This window comes from Hyaena hyaena, unplaced genomic scaffold (assembly GCF_003009895.1).
Source record: "Hyaena hyaena isolate Hyena2069 unplaced genomic scaffold, ASM300989v1 scaffold_309, whole genome shotgun sequence".
In the NCBI taxonomy this organism is placed as follows: Eukaryota; Metazoa; Chordata; class Mammalia; order Carnivora; family Hyaenidae; genus Hyaena; species Hyaena hyaena.
Window position 1 is genome coordinate 441,983 of NW_024080941.1, and position 21,261 is coordinate 463,243.

Genomic DNA, 21,261 nt, shown 5'->3' on the forward strand with positions numbered 1-21,261 from the left:
CTTATTGCTCTCAGGAGATTATACTTTATGTCAGGTTTTGCTTTGTCCTTTTATATCTAAAGTCAAGAAAGTCACCTTGGGGCACATCACCTTGGGGCATATCATCTTTGCATATCATCTGCTAAGAAGATATATGATTTTCCTTTTTTATTCATGCAAATGTTATGCCAGAAGGCACACATAGCCAGGGTGAGGGTGTAAAAGGACCTATTGTGTCCTCACAAAGGGAGCTCATTACAATGTCTTCTGGCTGCAGAGCTATTACAAGGGTAGGAGTGGAGCTGTTCACTGCAGAGCAAGTAGCCTCCTGGGAACATAAGGCTTGACACTGACTCCTCCCACTCCATTGTTCAAATCTGAGGCACCCTCTGATGGGCTGGAGGGTTTGGAGGAAAAGACACAGATAAGAGGAGCACACCATGAAAGATATAAGCCTCCGGGTGATGATTGACTCCTGATCAATACAAAAGACTGAATTTCCTGAGCATCTGGGTAAGGATGACTATAGTGTTTGGGGGAAATATAAGGATGATGGCTTAAATGTGTATGGGGTGCTGTGTGCCTAGTGATTTGAAACAAGCAAAACATCACATTAGCAGGGGACGAATGTCCATGACAAAGTACAGGTCTAGTTTACCAGCAGGCAACTCAAGTCACTGAGAAGCAGGACCTGTGTCAGAATGGTGAAACCCCACGTTTTCTTTCTGATATTTGGGAGCAGAGTTAACCTTAGTTGGATATAAAGTAAGTCCTGGAATTGTGGTCAATTCAAGATCTTTAAGAAAAATAACCTTCCTATTAGTAAGGACAAATCAAGGCAAGAGGGGAGAGGAGGGTAAAGCTTGATAAACAAAGATTGGCTTGATGTGCTGTTGTGGACTGACCTAAGTAAGAGTTGTTCCCTTTTAATGGATATTTAAAAAATCTTATTACAAGCCTACTGTTATACCCAGATCGCAGTATCCTCACCGACCAGAGACCACCGGGGAGACCGAGTCACGCATGCAAAGGCAAAGGGCTTTATTACGGGCTCAAGTTGGGGCTCACAGACTTCACCAATGCAGTGGATCTGTGCTGAGAGCCCCAAACAAAGGCAGAGTAGGGTTTTTATGGGGTTTGTGATGGGGGAGTTACAGAAGTTGTGACATGGGAACAGTGATCCAATCATAATTATTCAACATCATTGACAGCAGGTTTGACCATACACATTGTCTAGAGTATGCTTACTTTTGGCGGGATCCAATTACAACATTTAGAGTACCTTTAAATTCACCCAATCACAGAGTGAGCCTAGGGTCTTGTTCGGCGGCTAACAGGCTAACTTTAACATTAGGTAACAGGGTCCTATCTATAGTTTCTATCCCCAGGCCTCTCCCTTAGTAATGTGGAGGGTGGTCGCTGGCTTTTCCTGATTGGGTGTTGCAAGGGTGGTTTCTCCTGCCTTGGGCAATGTGTAACTGCCTGATAGTTTCTGGAAAGCTGAAACTCAGGCCTTCTAGTTCAGAGGGGAAACTTAAAGCCTGTCATGGAGTCAGTTTGGTTTAGACGTTTAGACTTGTGTCCTTACACCTACTTCTTGCAATCATGCTATCAGACTGTATGATACAAGGAAAGTGAATTCACTCTGAAATCTGTCACACCCGCAAACATTTGTTAGCATACAATCAAGAAAATAGCTACAGAACCAATTGGTAATCTTGAAGAAGTCACCAGCTCTCTGACCTTTTAGCCTCTCTAACAAAACTTTAAATAAATATAACCTTTTAGTTTAATTACACAACACCATTTTCTTTCATATTTGTAGTTGGGCTGTCAGTATCTAGGCTGTCATTCCTAAGGGTAGATATTCCCGAGTCTTTCAAAACCCAACAAAGTACTTCTGCTAAACTAAAGGGTCTTAAAGTTAATTGCAGAGAATATTACATATACAAATCAAGTTGACTAAGCAAGTACAACAATATCATATTTTTCTGGGTTACTTGTTAATATATCCTTCTAAAACATGAAAAAGAATTTGAGAGAAATATTTGGGAAAGTTCTTGGTAGAGGTACTAGCAATTTGAAAAATGAATGGGTGGGAATCATAACTTAGCTACAAATTTTAGAAATAGGAAGAAACTAAACTATATATTTTTTAAAGGGATAAACTGTTCAGATAAGCTGTTATACTCACAGACTTGAGGTAAGAGTAGGGAAATGGATATCTAATGTGTCTTGGTATTTGTCTACTTCTTGGCCTGACTGGTTATTACATAGGTGTGATGATTCAACAGGCTGTGCACTTATAAATTTTCTAGTTTTCTTTATTATGTTGTATATGAATAACAGGTTTAATGGAAAATATTTTAAATATTAAAAACAGAAACAATAAATGTGGGTGGATAGTGGGGAAGTTCGCAGATTCACTAAAGTGAATCTGTAGAAGTTTTGCTCCTAATATGCTTCAGCTGGTAAATGAAGAATGATTTTAGGATTTTCAGGAAGAAAGTGAACATTCTAGGGCACACTGACTAGAGATGTGGAAAAGCTTTGAAAAATGCTTAGTGTAGCTATAATATAAGGTGAACACACGAATGTGACCTAGTAGGAATTAAAAAAGGAAACCAGGAGACAAACTAAGAATTATTTCACATTCCCAAATCAACCACAAGTACATAGCTTATTCTTTGTGAAATGTGAAGTCATTTAATTTAAACAGACTCAGTAAGGCAAAAGAACCAAGAATAAAATCCTGGAAATTATTTATATGAAATGACTGGATAGATTCATTGCATGAACAACAGCTTAGTGCTATTAAAATTTGATCATCCCCAACCTTAAAGGTAACAGAAACTGATTTACATTGCAGTTAAGTAATTTTCACGGAGGCAAATAGTGGTGGCGAGATTCAAAGACTGCCCATTCAGAATGGGCCTACCATTAAACTACTGACGTATAAGGGGAAATTACTGACAGTAAGCAAGTTGACTAGCCAGTTCTGGAGGATTACTTGGGTATCCTGTTATTAGGTGTTTGGAATGCTGTGGTTTAGGTGTCAAATACCCAGACAGATAACCGAGGGACCTATTAAGAAGAGGACTGTAGTGAGTGGTATATCAAGGTACTGGGATTTAACAGTTGGATGTTTTACCCGAGGGCACCAGAATATCCTAAAAAAGTGTTCACACCAGTCTCCAACAGATTTTGCAAAACGTATAGGGATAGGTGAGAAAATTTCATTCAAGAAGCTACAAAGGGATTTTTGTTTGCCTTATGACTATATTTCAGTCAAAGGAAGTGGTTAGAGGCAGCGACATTTTGAAAAAGGTTATATAATTAAAGACGGTATATTACATTTATCTGATACATGCCTTGCTTTTGTACAAGGTTTAAGTAGAATATCCCAAAACACAACGCAATTCACTTTCTCTATTTCTGAAACAACTGAAATTATAAGAAAAACAGTGTCCTTGTAGTCACTGATATTTTACATCAAAAAATGACAGAAATTTATGTTATAAAATATTGCTTAATTGTTTTTTAAAAGCTCGATATAATGGAAATGTAGGATATGGGTATTTAATCAAGACAGGGTTTCTAGACCATTATTCAATGTGTGACAGGAGCTGTGTATTGCAACAATTTACTCAATAAAAGGTATACCGAGATCAGGATTTGGTTGTATAAATATAATACGAGGGATATAAACATGCATCATATTCAGTTTCTGGTAGGAAAACAGTGTGCCAAAAAACTAAAGTTGGTTTTTAGATTGTGATTACACACAAAGAAATAAAAACATTTCTGAAAATGTTTGCTGCCATGTAGGGAATAAATTATTTACAGTCTATTCAGTTATCACTATTGTATCTTACATGATTCATTGCAAAAATCAAAGAGCAAGCTTAAGTTAATTTGTGGCAGTTCTTCAAGTTACAAGTTTATAAAGAGATCCAGGAATGCTGATTTTTATAATTCTGATAATAGATACAATTTTGATTCCTATCATTATATATAGAATACCTACACTGAAAAGGGATCCACTGATCACCTGAACAAAGTCTAATGAATACAAAAAGGACATGTAATCAAATAACAAGCATCTAGCTTAAGGTCAGTGGAGCCTGTTGATTTCTAAATGCAGCTTTAGTGCTATAGGTACTATTTCAACAGTAATTACATGACAGATTTTTTCAAAAAAAATTAATGTTTTTATTTCTGAGAGAGAGAGAGAGAGATTGACAGCGTGAGCAGGGGAGGGTCAGAGAGAGAGGGAGACACAGAATCTGAAGACAGGCTCCAGGCTCTGAGCTAGTTGTCAGCACAGAGCCCAACGCAGGGCTCGAACCCACAAACTGCGAGATCATGACTTGAGCCGAAGTCGGACGCTTAACTGACCAAGCCACCCAGGTGCCCCACATGACAGATTTTTAATTTAAGTAAGTGTGGAAGAGAATATATAATTAAGGTATCTTCTATGTAAAATTCATGAATATTTATTTATTAAATATATACCTGCATGTAATGCTAACATATATATGGAGAAAGAGAGAATTTCTATCTAGCTATTTACATAGAGTATCTCTAGAAAAAGGAAGAAGAAACTTATAACTGGATGTTTCCACAGAAAGGAATTACATCAGAGTGACAGGGATGTAAAAAAAACTTATTTTTCGCATTACATCCCTCTGTTTCTTGGCATTTGTGTCATACATATATATTCTCTATTAATATTACTTAATTATCTAATTAAAAAAAAGATGTTTGTATGAAGACTTCTGGAAAACAGACTATTGAGTCGAGAGCCTGCATCCAACTCTGAAGTTCTAGTGAAGTTAATAAACATTGGGCTACTGTCATAGCGCAAATAATAAAATTATAATGTGAACAAGACAGAAATTCAAGCCATCAGTTCCTATGAGTGTGGAAGCACTAATGTTTTCTACAGAGATGATTAAATTAGAAAGATAAACATGAGCATTTCTTCTAACCAATATAATTAGAAAACATAAACTCCTTCAATTATAAACTAGATGAAGGAATAGTATGCTATTACCTTTATTCTGATCAAATACTTAGTTCAGAATTTCTTTTCTATAAATTTCATAAGTAAAGAGCTACTCATTCTACCATTATTTATCCACTCTTCAACTCTTGGTTGATTTAATCCAACTGACACCAAATTGACCAAGTGCATATTTACTTTAAAACTATTTTAATGCAGAGTCCACTATGCTTAGCCATAAGATCAACTACTCTTGGATAATGAAACATTTTATATTTTAAATTACTTTCCAAATATGAAATTATCTATACCTAGATACATAGATAGCTAGGTACTTAGAGCATAAGTGGAGACACTGAGAAGGTAATTAATTTTCTTTCAGTTTTATTTAGACAGTCTGTTGTGATGAAAAAAAATACTCTCTTAAATCAAGAAACATAATCACAGTACTCAGGAACAGTAATTATCAAGGCAGTTGGACAGTGCCAGGACTCAGAGAATAATAGAAACCCCACAGAGGAAAGGATGATAATTATTGTAAGTGCCAAAGAATCAGTTTTAAAGAAAAAGAGCAATTAAAAAATGCACTGAAACACATGTATGTCCTTTGTTTTGATAAAAGATGCCTTAAACAATCCTATAAATAAGAGATAAATAAACGCTCATAGAAACACTTGATTGTCATTAAAGAGTCTTTCAATTGTTGAAAATTGGAGTGAAATGATGTACCAATAGATATTTTTAAAAGATTAGAGATTTAAATAAAGAACTTTCCTAAAACCTTAAAATGATTATTTTTTGCTATGAAACAATAATTGTAAGAGAACACATAGTTCTGTAAAAGTCTCGGTTGAAGGTGATTAAAAGCATTGTAAAGAAAAAATATCTCTTGGTAATATTTAGATTCATTCGAAATAGAAAAGCTTTATAGTGCTTTTACCCTTCAATTATAACTTTTTTAAAAAAGCTTAATACATTATTTTACACATTTCAGTAACAATGATGCAGTTAGCTATATGGTTTATAGTTTGCAGCTTTTGCAAAAATAAACAAGGCAGTGTGTTTCCAAAGTAAATCATAAATGGATTTATCTAGATACGTTAAGTGAAATGATACTAATTTTCAGCTCATTCATTTGACAGAGCTTATCTTATGTTTGTCTAGGCAGGTGATTTGGTAGTTTTGGATCACTGACATTGATGTAATCATATAACTCTGGTAAACAGAAAACTAATTTACATATACATTATATTGAATATAACTGAAAGTTTTAAGACCTAAAGATTTTCAGCATGTCTTTTTACCCTTCTAGAGGTGATTATTAAGTTTAGTTTCCCTCTAATAAAGCACTGATTAGTTATGAACATTTAATATTCTACTATTAGAGGATTACCAGTAAACTAATGGATTAACAAGGGGGAGAATTTGATGGGATCATTAGACATCACTAAAACATGAGTGAATTACATATACTTATTTTTATTTCTCCTCACTGGCTTTACTATGTTTATAATATAGTGGATCATGATGATGTACAACTTAAAAAAAAATTTTTTTTTTACATGTATTCATTTTTGAGAGATGCCAGGGGCCATCTCTGGCCGGGTCCAGGGGTCCCTGAAGGATGGGCCGTGCTGGCGAGGGAGGGATGAGAGAGGCCATGAGAGTCTTTCTGGTCACCAGGCAGGCATCTCCGCTCTGACTGGGACTTGACTTTATTTTATAATAAGTGTTTGGGGGATGGCACAGAAGTGGCATTTGCCTTAGACAGTGATTTCTGACGACAAATTTCTTTGATATGTAAGATATTCCCAGATCATAGGTTTGTAGAAGACTCATGCATAATTGACTTTATCAATAGTCATTGAGGTAGGTGATTAAGATGCTTATCCTATGGGGAAGGAAGGCATCTTTAGCATACAAGACAATGTTTTTAGCATCAAATGGGTGAAGTTAGTTCTTTGTGAGCAGGGGTCAATAGCTTGTTTGTTTAAGGAGCAGTATTAAGAAAAACAGGTCTTTCAGGAAACAGAATGTTTGCTCCCATAATCACAAAAGAAGTTTCTTCACAGGGAGCAATCAGCATATTCAAGGCCAGAATAAATCACTCTGAATACTGATCACAAATGCGTTGGGGGGCTTGTACTCCAAGCAGAAATAGCTGGGTGGGGGTGGATATCTGTCCTTAACTCTAAATTAGGCTCTTTGTCTCAGGTCAATGCTCAATTGTAACTCTTGTGTTCTTAACCCCCTTTATTGTGTAAGCCTTGGATCTGCAAGGCCCATAGGAAGAGCCTTTTGACAATCATCCACAATGCTTTCATCTGAAGTCTCTTTTGAAAAGGCAGGAATATGCTTTCCTTATGAGGAATCTGTGGGGAATATCAGTCTGATCTGGAATATTTTGAGGCCTGGTCAATACCAGCAGCCTCATTTCCAACATGAGCCAGTAGCAGCAGCAGGAGATACCAGTTTTTGCAGGAGCTGTGCAAACACTGCCATTTACTCGATGTGACTCTCATCCAGCGAGACTGGTGCGGCTCCCAGCAGAGAGACAGAGTTTGAGCAGGGGAGGGGCAGAGAGAGAAGGAGACACAGAATCTGAAAGAGGCTCCAGGCTCTGAGCTGTCAGCACAGAGCATGATGTGGGGCTTGAACCCACGAACCATGAGATCATGACCTGAGCTGAAGTCTGATGCTTAAGCGACTGAGCCACCCAGGTGCCCCGATACACAACATTTTTAATGTGAACAAATTTTGGTTGTAGTCATTTGATAATACAAATATATTTACAATAACAGAGACTGGTTTTTTAAATGTAGTACATGACCATTTATTATTTACCTTTGCATGTCAATATATGTATAAGGTAAATTCCTAGAGATGCAGTTGGTGAAATATAGCAAATGTGTATTTTTTTTTTAATATTTTTATTTATTTCTAGAAGAGAGAGAGAGACAGCGTGAACAGGGGAGGGTCAGAGAGAGAGGGAGACACAGACTCCGAAATAGGCTCCAGGCTCTGAGCTGGCAGTCAGCACAGAGCCCGACGTGGGGCATGAACCCATGAACCGTGAGATCATGACCTAAGCGAAAGTCGGACGCTTAACTGACTAAGCCACCCAGGCGCCCCAGCAAATGTGTATTTTAAAAATGGCCAAAGATTGGCCACTTTCCCCACTCCTAAGTCCTAAAAATCTGTAGAGGCAATTCAGAATATCAAAAAAGAGCATATGAGAGTTCAGACTTCCTCATAATCTCTCAGGCTATGTGTATTATAAATTATTTGGTTTTGCTCTCTTGACATTTATCAAATGACATCTCATTGTTATTTTAATTTATATATGCTTATTACCAAATTCAATTATGTGTCATATATGTGATAACTTTATATTACGTAAAATTATTGATGCATAATTTTAAAACAATGTTGCTCATTGGTGTGTAAAAACCTTTGAAAAAATCAAAACATTTGAATGAGTGTTAAGCATAGAAGTTACTAATCCTGTTAGTTACTTTGCTTTTAGTTTAAGGTATTTTTGCTGAATTTTTTCTCATTTTTTATGAAGTCATATTTAGCAATATTTTCATGTAAGAGTTCTGGATTTCTTGTGTTTATTGCCTTGTTAAGAAAATAAAGTTTCCTTGGGGCACCTGGGTAGTTCAGTCGGGTAAGTGTCTGACTTCGGCTCAGGTCATGATCTAACGAATCGTGGGTTCGAGCCCCGCGCCAGGTTCTGTGCTGACAGCTAGCTCAGAGCCTGGAGCCTGTCTTCAGATTCTGTGTCTCCCTTTCACTCTGACCCTACCCTGCTCACACTGTCTCTATCTCTCTCTCAAAAATAAATAAAACATTTAAAAAAAAGAAAATAAATTTTCCTTTTATTCCTATTTTGTAGAGTTCCCTGGTCATGAATAGATAACTTTTAAGTGATATTTCTGTATTTATTGGGATAATCAAAACTCCAGTAGAATAAAATATAGCGAAAGTGACAGTAAATATCCACCACTTTAATGGTAACCCAAGAAGTTTCTCATGATTGTTATTTATTAACCAGAGATTTTAACTAATAAATTGTATTTGAAATATAAATTCCCATTTACTTCAGGTTTACATAAAAATTAATTGTAATCAATATAATATTATAAAGGCTTTTTTCCCTTAATTTATTGTACAATTGTATGGTTATTTTCCATTAATTTTGGAATTTGGAATTGTGTTGAGATATATTGAGAGACTTTCTAATATTGACACATTCTTAGATTTTTATGTTTGCACATAAATGGAAGAATAAATATAATGTCTTATAATGACTGATTGATTTGGGCCTCAATATTATATGATGTAAAAAACTTAACTGAGGTACAAGAAACATTACCATACTCTTTTTGAAACTTATTTTGAATTTGTAATTATTTCAAAATAAAATGTTAAGAAAATAAAAAGAATGAACTATTACTACATCAACATGAATGAACTTGTAAATATAATGTTGAGCAAAAGAGGCTAGATACAAAAAGTAAACATAGCATAATGCAATTACATATTAGGTTCAGTTTTGGTAATGGCCACACACTACAGTCTTCTTAGTGTGATGATGTATGTAAAGTCATTCAAGCAAATCATCCAGCTTTCACTTTATCTGTTGTCATATCATCCCCATTTCCCTTTGCCACATTTTAAAAATAATTTTGTCTCCATTTTTTAAAAAGATAGTGTAAAGGAGTCATAACAAAATTATGAAAACTGCACAATATGTTTTGCTTTCCATTACAGATAGATGGAAAAAATAAGAATACAAAGTCTAAATAGAAAAAAAAACTTACATATAAGTAAAAACTAGAAGCATAAATTAAAAAGAGTAAAACAAAACTGCTTGTTTTAAACACATACTAGATTTTTAAAATTACGATGAGAAGCCAATTGCATTAACATAGATTTCTTTATTCAGCATATTTTTAGAGCGAGGATAAAATATTCTGGCTTCTTTGGTTGTGGAAACATCAAAGAATAATTTTGACAATTAAATAGAAAACAATCTTTGCATCTGTATAGCTATAGTTCTATAGAAGACAAACATCGACTGAAAGTTTTCAAAAGTCTTCCCATTCATTTGGTGTATGCATTTTTATTAAGCAATAAACAGTAAAATTAACATGTCTGATTTTTACGTAAGACAGATATGATAACAGAGCAAATAGATCTGGTTTCCAATACTCTATGGCTTATAGGACAGAATAGGCCAAAACACAAAACACATGATATATTTAAAATAATTTATTATTAGCAGTAATAATAATAATAGAATCACTGCCCCCAAAGAATTTGATTGAAATGGCTATCTATACAATATTGTGTGTACACACACACACACACACACAATATAGTGTGTGTATATATATTATAATAGCCATATGATGAACATTTCTCTTACGGCTATTATAGTAGCCATGAACAAGAGCAAAAAAAAAAAAATCTTACTAGCTTTTCACAGTATATGAAAGAGTAGGAGCTTCAATTAGCTGAATAGGTATGAAAAACACAGGTATTCACAGTTTGGAGTTTATCTGGATTAAAAAAAAATTGCTGTATTCTCTTCCATCATATTGGGGGAAATTACTCATTTTTTCTATTTGCTATGACACTAGACCCAAAGTAAATAGCATTTAAAGCTTAAGGTTTGGACACAAATATAATGATATAAAACTACAACAGAAAAAAAAATGTGTATAGAAATAATAAAGTATTAACAAAGAAAACTATTAGATAAGAAAGATGAAGCCTCAACCTTATATAGTTACCACCTGTCCAAACAGCTTTTAAGGAAGCCATGGTAGTTCTTATTCTTCCCAATGGCTGTTATACAGTGGCCATAAGGAAGTGGAACTTTCTTACACTCAAGTATGGTCCTATGGTCCTATGTTATATTCTTTAGAACACTGAACTTTGATTCCTGGTGAATATTAAATATTAAAATACCTGATATTAAATCTGTCTTAATGATGAAAATAAATGGAAATAAATATTACTATCTATGGCTATTCAAATTTAATAGAAAGTTCTTGGGATGAGAATACCTTAGTTTAAATAATAACTAATGATTTCAACATAAAAGAGAAAATACTTTGGAAGAATTAGGGTCCTTCTACAATAATCCTCAAACCTCAAATTATAGTCAGCTTGTCTGTCTTTCCAGTGTAGATGGAGAATTCTGGCATTGCAGATACATCAATTTTCCTAGTAAGTGATTCATAAGTATAAACTATTCATTGAAAGGTATAAAGAATTTTCTTCAAAATAGGCTTCCTCAGAGTGTGTATGTGTGTGTTTGGCAGTGGTGGCGGGGTGTGTGTGTGTGTGTGTGTGTGTGTGCTGTGGATGGGCGGAGAGAATGGTGATTATGTGTTGCTCTCAGAATTAAACAGTAAGCCCACATGTATGAATTCTTTAAATAAGTAGCAGCTTATTTATTTTTCCATCCTACAGATAACTGGATGATACCAGTGCACACATATTGGATTTATTTCAGCAATAGAGATCGCATTACATGTTATATTTCACAGCTGTACTGTCACTCAAAATCAAGGATGTCACAGAAGAGTCTAGAGTTGTTTCAGGGTCACCATCTGATTACTTTTTAATTAATTCCTGATTTTAAAATAAATCTGCATAAAAGAAAGTTAATAATTTGGGGATATAATTTATCTGGAAGTACTTTTTCCTGCCAAAAATTTAAGCTTGAAACACTTTACCAAAAAAAAAAAGGCACACTTAGATATTGCATAGAAAGGAAATTTCATTCATAACTAAGTAAATTCAATAAGTAAGTGTAATAAGTTAATAGGACAGGTAAAGTTATATTTAAAAGATCTCAATATACAGATGCATAATTAAACAAACTGACTTATAAGTAGGTACAACAGGATAAGCAGATTTGTAAAAATCTAGAAGTTAGATCTGGTATCTAAAATGTAATAGTGGAAATTCCATAAGCTTTTCCAGACAGTTATCTCATTCTGTGCTATGAGGAATAACCCTGAGATCCTGTAAATTGAAACAAAGCAAGAAAACTTTACGGCAGCAACCTGTTCCTTTACACCATGGCCTTGGAGTAATGAAAGGTCAGGACCAGTGATCATCTATCTCCATAATTTCACTAACAATTGACAAACACAATTTAGAAACTGCCAAAAAGTGAAATTGATCTTGTTCTTAGTGAAAATTGTATCTATCTGTTTAGATTTCTCTACTATGGTATGATAGCAACAATGATAAAGAATTCATCCACATCCATCAAGAAAAGTAAGAAAGCACTACTCTGTAAATGGTTTGATTCAATTTACAGAACAGAAATCCCGTTTAAATGATATATCTTAGAACTGGAAATGTTCTAATATTTTTCTTTACATTTATTACTTGCAGCTATAATTTTGAAGCAGACATAATTTAGGAATATACAATTGTATGAGAAGTTTGAAGATGCTAATTTATCAGCATATATATTTCCTCTAAGAGCTAACACTTTTTTTTTTTTTTTGGTACTTTCTAGAAATTAAAAACATATTACAATTCAAAGAGGATGGCTACAAATGTTATAGTATTAAAACACTTTTTAAAGATGAGAATAATAGTTTTCATGATTAGTTGAAATGCTAGGCAACCATTATTCATTATTTTATAAAGATATTTTAATACTTGAAACAGAAACATACAAGCCACATGCTGTTAGTAATTGATAGCAAATTGGAGATCGGTACATAGATAAGTTTATTATTATTATTAGTAGTAGTATTTTATCTTAAGCAAATACAGTTTGCCAAATAACTATACTACATTCACACACACACACACACACACACAGAAATACACATGGTAGAATTTTATTTTAGGTAAAAGCAATGATCAATAATATTAGTTATTTAAAATAATAAGCAATAATCGAACCTATTTAGGAGATGAGTGCAGAGACAATAAAATCTTAAAGATATTCACCTATGTTCTCACCAATTACACACTGAAAAAACATAATTCAACATATTAGAAATAATTGTAAAGTGAGAGTCAATGTTTATATTACAGTGTCTGAGATTTTATCCTTCAGAAAAAAAAATCAGCTCAAGTGTAACTAATGGGTTTTTAATATATATCATACTTTTTGTTAGAATTGTTTGTTCTGTTCATGCACTGCTTAGCATTCCAAAGAGAATTAAGAAAATTAAGTTAAAGAGATATTTATAATAATAATTATTAAACGATAGTCCTATTTTGGGGTCCTGAATTTTAACAATAGTGAGAACAGTGTAAATCATACAGCTATTTACTGAGAATACTTTAAAACATTATATGATAAGAATTAGAGCATTTCTGAATATTGTGCATTTGTAACCATGCATGTAGGTATGCATGTGTATATGGATATGTACTTCCATCTATAGATTAATGCATATGTATATATATAATATTTGTCAGTATTCATATACATTTAAATAAAGGACATGGTAAAATATAGATACATATTAAATATTCCCTTTGAAGCAAGGAAATTATTAGTCAATATAATTAACATATTATGGTTTGTAATAATACAATATCAATTAAAAATTCATTTCTTACAAAGTATATATTAAAATTCTTACTGTAGTACGGCTAAGACACATTCAGTTTTTAAGCATACTTTCGTTAATCTTCTTGCCAAACTCTGCTGATGGTTTCCTCTATGTTTAATGAAGACACTGGATTACTACCATATCTATTACAATTTCTGGCTCTATAAACAGAGTATTTGTTTTCAGGTTCTGTGTTTTCTTTCATCCCCTTGTAATCAAGGAATTTTCACCACAGAGTTGTTAGGATAAAATGAGGCTAGTTATGAAACAGACTCAGGAATGAGTAGGTGGCTCAGTTGGTTGATCAACCGATTTCAGCTCAGGTTATGTGATCTCACAGTTCGTGAGTTGGAGCCCTACATGAGGCTAGCTGTTGTCAGCACAAAGCCTGCTTCCTTTTTGGATCCTCTGTCCCTCTCTCTCTGCCACTTATGCTCTCTCTCTCAAAAATATAAAATAAACATAAAAAAATAGGCTCATAAAGGATCTTTCATGTACTAAAAGGTAAACTAATGTTGATAACATCATCATCATCATCATCATCAGTGCCAGTAGAACTGTTAGCAATGTTCTAGTAATAGTAGTTTTGATCAAACTCCCTGTCTTCCTCTCTGCGATGCAATATCTTGTGCACTGAGGTGAAGGGAGTTTATGACCTAATCCTTTTAGCAAGAATTATGCTTTTCTAATTGAGATACAAGTAAATTACTCTGTATACTCTGAAGAAATTAGGAGCCATTATATTTCCTTCATAACAGAATCCCTTTCCCTTGACTACAATGTTTGTTTATTTGTGTGTTATTTTGCTTACCTAGTGACTTATGTTAGAGAAATGTTGGTCATTTTTTTAATGTTTATTTATTTTTGAGAGACAGAGACAGAGCCTGAGCAGAGGAGGGGCAGAGAGAGGGAGACTCAGAATCCGAAGCAGGCTCCAGCCTCTGAGTTGTCAGTTATCATGAACCATGAGTTTATGACTTGAGCCAAAATTGGAGTTTAACCAACTGAACCACACAGGCATCCCAGAAATGTCGGTCATTTTTAAATTAATAAACTCTATTTTGTAGAATACTTACAAATTACCCCCCCCAAAATGAGCAGAGTACACACACACACACACACACACACACACACACACACAGAAGAAATTCTTCTTTTTAACATTTGCATCAGTGAGGTACATTTGTTATACTTCATGAGCCAATATTAATACAATTTTACTAACTAAAGTTCAAGTTCTACTAGGTACTCTTTGGATTGTGTGTTCCATAGGTTTTGATAAATGCATAAGGACATACATCCACCATTACAGTGTCATTCAGAACAGTATCACTGCCTTAAAAGTGCCCTGTTTTCCATCTCCCAGTCCCCAACCCACTGGAAACCGCTGAGGCTTTTTCACTGTCTTTTGCCTTTTTAAAAATATCATAAGGGTGTAATCCCATAGTATTTTTTTTTTTAGAAAGCTACTTTATAGAGTATTTAATATATATTAAATTTCCTCCATGCATTTTAGTGGCTTGGTAGCTCATTTCTTTTTATTCCTGAATAATATTTCCATTGGGTGGATACACTACAATTTGTTTAGCAATTCACCTGCTGAAAGGCATGTTGGTTGCTTGTGAGATTTAGATATTTTGAATAAAGGTGAGGTGTTTATTTTATGCTTACCAGAAATTAAACATATTTATTTTAATGATCACTTTCATAAATACTTTAAACCAAGTATCTTTTGTATTTAAATAAAAAAAATTAAGATCTTCAGAAATGCACTCGTAAAAGTACTGTAATTATGTAAACTAACAACTGGTATAGTAACTATAAATTTGAACTGTCTGGTCTACACAGAGAGACCAAGACATTTAAATACAACTATGCTAAAATATTTATGAGGACAAGAATGTTTTTTTACTATATAAGGGTATATTGCTATTACAAGACATGGGTGTCATAGTATTATTATAGGAAGAAAGAGATCCTTGCGACTACCTCAGCATTCTCAATTACTTAATACATTTCACTCTAATAACTTCTCAGCACACAAGTACTGAAGTCGAACTACAGAAAATTCGAATCATATCTTTATGAGAGAAGTAGTTCTAAAAAGGAAAATATGGTGCCATAGGAAAGTACTTGTAATCAAATATCAGCAAATGAATGCCTATGTATTTATTACCTTAGAATAAACTGGCATTCACTAAGCCAGAATCTGCACAGCAAACTCTGAAAAACACTTTCTCAATTTATTTGTTTTTACTTCTCTTTTCCTTGTTTGTGTTAAAAATTTAGTTCCATAGGTTCACAGACTTTACCTGTTTCTATCAATGCTAAATATCTAGTGTACAGAATATTGCTAACACTTTATAGGTGCTCAACAGATATTCATGGACTATGTAAAGAACTGTCTCTGGATAGAGAATAATATGTTTCCTAAGCCCTGAACAGGCTGAATCCCAGAACTGTATGATTTCTGGGGATTGAGTGATGATCCATGAAGGCAACCTAAAAGAGAAGACTCCATAATCAATTTATGGTTTTAAAAAAAGCCTGAAGTGTATGTTTATGCATATATGTTTTGTGTATGTATAGCAGTGCATGTATATAACACTTGTACAAATACACAAATAGAAATCCATATACCTATATGAAGCATAAACTCTGACATTTAGTTTTTCAAAAGTTGCCATATCTGTTAGATTGTTAAGTGTCTGCACATTAACACATGATTTTTTGCTGCCCTTTGAAATTCTGACACAACCATGAAATACCAGAGGAAGAAGCCCAGGCTAGCCTACTGGGTGAGAAGGAACCACGAGAAGCAGAGATGTGTTGTCCCAGCATACCTCCCTGTTCCATCAGGCTGCCACCAGCCAAACACATGAATAAGACCATCCCAGAACATGGAGCAGCGAGGTGACTCATCAGCTGGTAACAGATGCATGGGAGAACCCAGCACAGATCAGCTCAGCAGCCTCAGAAGAATCACACAGCTGAGCCACTGAATGATGGGCTAAATAAAATGATTCTACTTTAAGCCACTAAATTTGTATTAGTTTACCATGCAAGAGATTCTGACTCATGCACTCTTGATGCGTTTACACTTTGCAAACAAAGTAGTCTGGGGTAGCACTTCTTTTTAAAAAGGTTAAATTATGATGGGATGGTAGGAGGCTAAAATATTGCATAAATATCAAAGTAGGCTTACTAATATGCCAGAGTGCAATGCAAAATAATTAGTAATCATTTTATGGTTTGTAAATATGTACTCAAAAACATTTTCCTTCTCAGTCTTCTGCATTAATAAAACAGTTTGGTAGCATTCTTATAGTCCATTAGGTTTAAATTACTGCATGCATTTTTTTAGAAGTTCCTCAGTGAGCACCCATACTGTGTTCTCCATTTTTTGAGGATTGTTTGAGCTCCATATTGATTTTTTGGTTCTTTTTACTAAATGCCATTTTTGCCAAATAAATGGCTTTATCTTATTTCTTGTGAAGATACTCACTTGTGAGTATGCATGTTATTTAGTTATTTTATAACACTTTAGTAAATGTAAATGTACACACATATACATTGTCATTTATTTTTGTTTTATTTTTGTTGACTTACAACATTAGTTTAAGTTGTATAAGATAATGATTCAATATTTGCATATATTGTGAAATGATCACCACAATAAGTCTAAATTCCATCACCATACATAATTACAAATATTTTTCTTGTGATGAGAATTTTAATATCTACACAATTAGTGCTTTCATATATACAATACAGTGTTATTAACTATAGTCATCATGCTGTACCATACATCTCCAGGTCTCATTTATTTTGTTTCTAGAAGTTTGTTATCTTTGACTATCACTACCCACTTCACCTACTCTCTTACTTCTGCCTTTGATAATCACTGATCTGCTCTCTGTATCTATAAGCTCTGTTTTGTTTTTATAAGTGAGATAATATGGTATTTGTCTTGTCCAGCTGACTTATTTCACTTAGCATAATGCCCACAAGATCCATCCATGTTACCATAAATGGCAAGATTTCCTTCCTTTTTATGGCTGAATGCTATTCTTTTTTGTATATATACCACATTTTCTTTATCCATGCTTCCATTGGTGGATACTGAGGTTGATTCCAGGTCTTGGCTATTGTAAATAATACTGCAGTAAACATGGCGTACATATATCTTTTCAAGTTAGCCTTTTCATTTCCTTTAGAAATATGGATTTTATAATTTTCAAAGACATTGAAATCCTAAGCTTTCAATATAGTGTAATTCTGAAACCTGGTATGATAGATATAATAATATTGTAAAAATTGCACTGCATGCAACTTTAACCCTCAGTAAAACAAGAGCAAAGGCTTCTTACTTTTGTTTTCTCTCACATTTTTAAAACGATTTTCATCAGAGTGATAGACACACATGATAGTACATCATTTGCACTTAGAAGAGTTCATCACAAGATAGTTTTCTTATCTTAATTATTTAGTGCAATTATATCGAGCTGGTATAAAATACGGATTCCAAATTTCTGCAGCTTAACACATGAAATGTGTATTGTTCTTTCAAACTGATGTGGACAGTCCTACAAGAGCTTCTGCAGTAGGCAGCCCTACTTTAAGTGGTTCTTACTGTAGGCAGGAGAAAATGGGGAAAAAAAGGTAACTGAGGAGCTGTTCATAGGCTGAAGACTTACTTCTATTCCCTTCCCACTGGCCTGAACTAGTTGCCTGATACCAAGTAGAGGATGAAGAGTTGATCATCTTTTGCATGCACAGAGTAAAAATGAGTAAGTTTCATGGACAAATAACATAGATCTTTACAAAACCTTCCTTGTCTACCCAAGTTCAACTCCTCAAAGGCATATTCTTTTTCTTTTATAACATGCTCCACCCATTTCTCCATTTATCATTGTAAGAAAATTTGCACTGGCTCCTTCCTATAAAACATAAAAAAAATACGTTTATTCTATCCACTTCTCTCCCCTCCTGAATATTATTTATTTATATCATTGACTCCTTTGATTCCTTTCAATCATTTAATCACTGATTATTGTCTCAATTATAAAATCAACATAACATTTTATATCTATTTCCATCAACTTCTAACAGAATCTCAGGCCTGGACTGAGAGTAATTTTTCCTCCCAATCTCTCCAGATTCTAGCAATAATAATTTTAACGTAGCATTTTCAAGATTTTTAGAGTTATTTCATGTTTTGCCTTCAAAACTTACTTTTCATTATATATCCCTAGATTGATAAAGAGTATGAACAATATAATTTCTGTATTGTTGTCACTAGAAAATTATGTCTAATTATGTGCCAATAATTTAAATCACTCCATAGACACTCAAATATGACCATCCTTGGCTTCAAAAACAAATATTTTGATTTGATTTTACAATTCAATTTTTTTATCTCTCCACCACATCTTTTATTTTCTTTTTTCTTTGGATTGTAACTTTTATATATAAATACATTTTACTGGAGCTTCTGATTACTCTTCTTAATTTTTCATTTTGTGTCTTTATCACTACCATCTTTATCTCAGCTTTCAATCATACTTAATATTTTTTTCTGATCCCTTATTACTTAGAAATATCCCTTCTGTATGCTTTTGAGAAGATACTCACAAGACTACTGCAAGTTATTTATCCGACGCTTTATATATGGAGTCCTCATTCCTGGGCCCTACCTTCCATATTGCCACCTTTCAGCCACCTGTGCCACTGAGATTTGGCTAGAGCATGAAAAAGTCATCACAAGCAAATTTTCATTGTCTTTTATGCACAAAAACTACTTTTATGGATTCACTGTTGACTATTAATTTGACTGAGAAGAGATTTTTAGATAATGATCCCGAAGTGTCTATTCCCTGAGAAATTTGACAGCAAGACTCCAGTAACTGTGATGTCAAGTATTCCCTGATGCTTTTCAATTCTTATTATGGGGAAATATATCTTTTATCTCTCTCTCTTCTGCCTTAAGGAATTTCTCTATGTCTTTTGTGTTTTGCAAATTCTTCAGATATGTGTATAGATATAAATACTATCTTCATTTATTCTTTTTAAAATGAACTCTTTCATATCAACTAAGATCTCCAGTAAATTTCTTTATTTGATGGATGACTTTCATCCATTTCTTTTCCTTTTCTTTTAATAAGTATTTTATTGCATAGATAGTTGTGGACATGTGGTCAGCACTGAATGCCCTTTTGTAAATAGAACATCAATTTTTATTTAGGTTATTACAACTCTACCATCTAACCATGAAGTTCAGGGTGATTAATTCTACCCCCATCTTTATTTTTTCTTTCTAATTTACATGTAATTTTCCTTACCATCCTATTTAATTCAGGGTTGGAAGTATGGCTCAATTTTGGACAATGCATACAAAGAAAACATGTATGCTGAGGCCACAGCAAGGTAATGAATTTTCAGGGCTGTGGCCACATGAAACATAGGGACTCTTCCTCAAAAAGCAAGGGGGAAAAGTGCCATGAAAGGTACCACAGTATAACACTTGTTCCTTTGTTTCTCTCTTGATGTGTCATGTGTTTTTATTTGCTACTTAATGTCATGCTTCATCTGTCCTTGGGCACTCAGCATACTTTTAGGGTGAGTACAGACTCTGACAAGTACCCTATTGACCTATAGAAAGACTCTGCTCCTGTAGCACACCAGCTGCCTGTCCTACATCTTGCCAGATAGCAGACTATGGGCAGTGCCCCCTCCTGGGATAAAGAAATCAGCCTCCCCTTTCCACTCTCCAAAGTCTCAACCAATAGCAGGTAGGTGATCCTCATGGTTTTCCATTCTTACTACCTACATGAGAGGTGGGCAGAAGGTTCACCTTTGCTGAATCATCAGCTACCATGCACCATGAGCTCCCAGGCTAAGGCCAGAAAAGCTGCCACTGTGACTTTCTCTGAAGCATGCTTGCAGGCTCCTGAAGTTGGGTCTTGCTAGGGCTTCTGGAAAAGCAGCTTTCTTCCCATTCTGCTGCATCTACTTGGAAAGATACTCCCTTATCTGGATAGTAGTGTACAGATGTGACATGAGAAACTGTTGTTGCAGCCAGAGAAGGTAGCCAGAGATAAAGGTCACAAGAGAAGGTAGCCAGACGATAAAGGTCACAGACATAGATAATCACAGAAAAGAATATTGAGCTTTTCTCACAGAACTTCCATTACTTATCTCATCTTTGGACATTTCAGATACAGAAGCAAATACATTCTTAAAACTATTTAAGTGAGATTTCCACATACGTGATTGGAATAATCCAAATCGACACTTAGGTTTGTACATTTCCTGAAATTTATGTCTATCTTTTCTTTCTTAGGCTTTCTTTCAATATTTCTCTCTACATTTTGTGGGAATGTTTTTAACACATAAAATACAACTCTTTATTTTTGAAGTATGAATTATGTTTTTAGTTTTTGAGGTTTCTTTTTTGAATTTTTATTTTTCCATGGCATCAAATTTTTAAGGAATGCATTTTAATTGATTAAATTTAAGCTTAGCTTATTGTAAAACTCATTTTTCTAAACAATCTCTGTTTCTCTTGGTTCAGATATTCATTTATTTATTGCTTACTTTTCTTTCTTGTTTGTTTAGTTGTTATCGGTCTAAGCATGAAAATATTTAATTGTCCTTAACTCATAAATTATG

General features: G+C 34.1%; 1 long non-coding RNA gene across 1 annotated transcript; it reads left to right on the forward strand.

The window, feature by feature from the left end:
• Positions 1-280: 280 nt before the first annotated feature.
• LOC120242498 lies at positions 281-16,628 on the forward strand. Its single transcript, XR_005531096.1, has 2 exons — positions 281-492; positions 16,362-16,628. It is a non-coding gene; the product is annotated as an uncharacterized LOC120242498 (long non-coding RNA).
• The last annotated feature ends 4,633 nt before the right edge of the window (positions 16,629-21,261 follow it).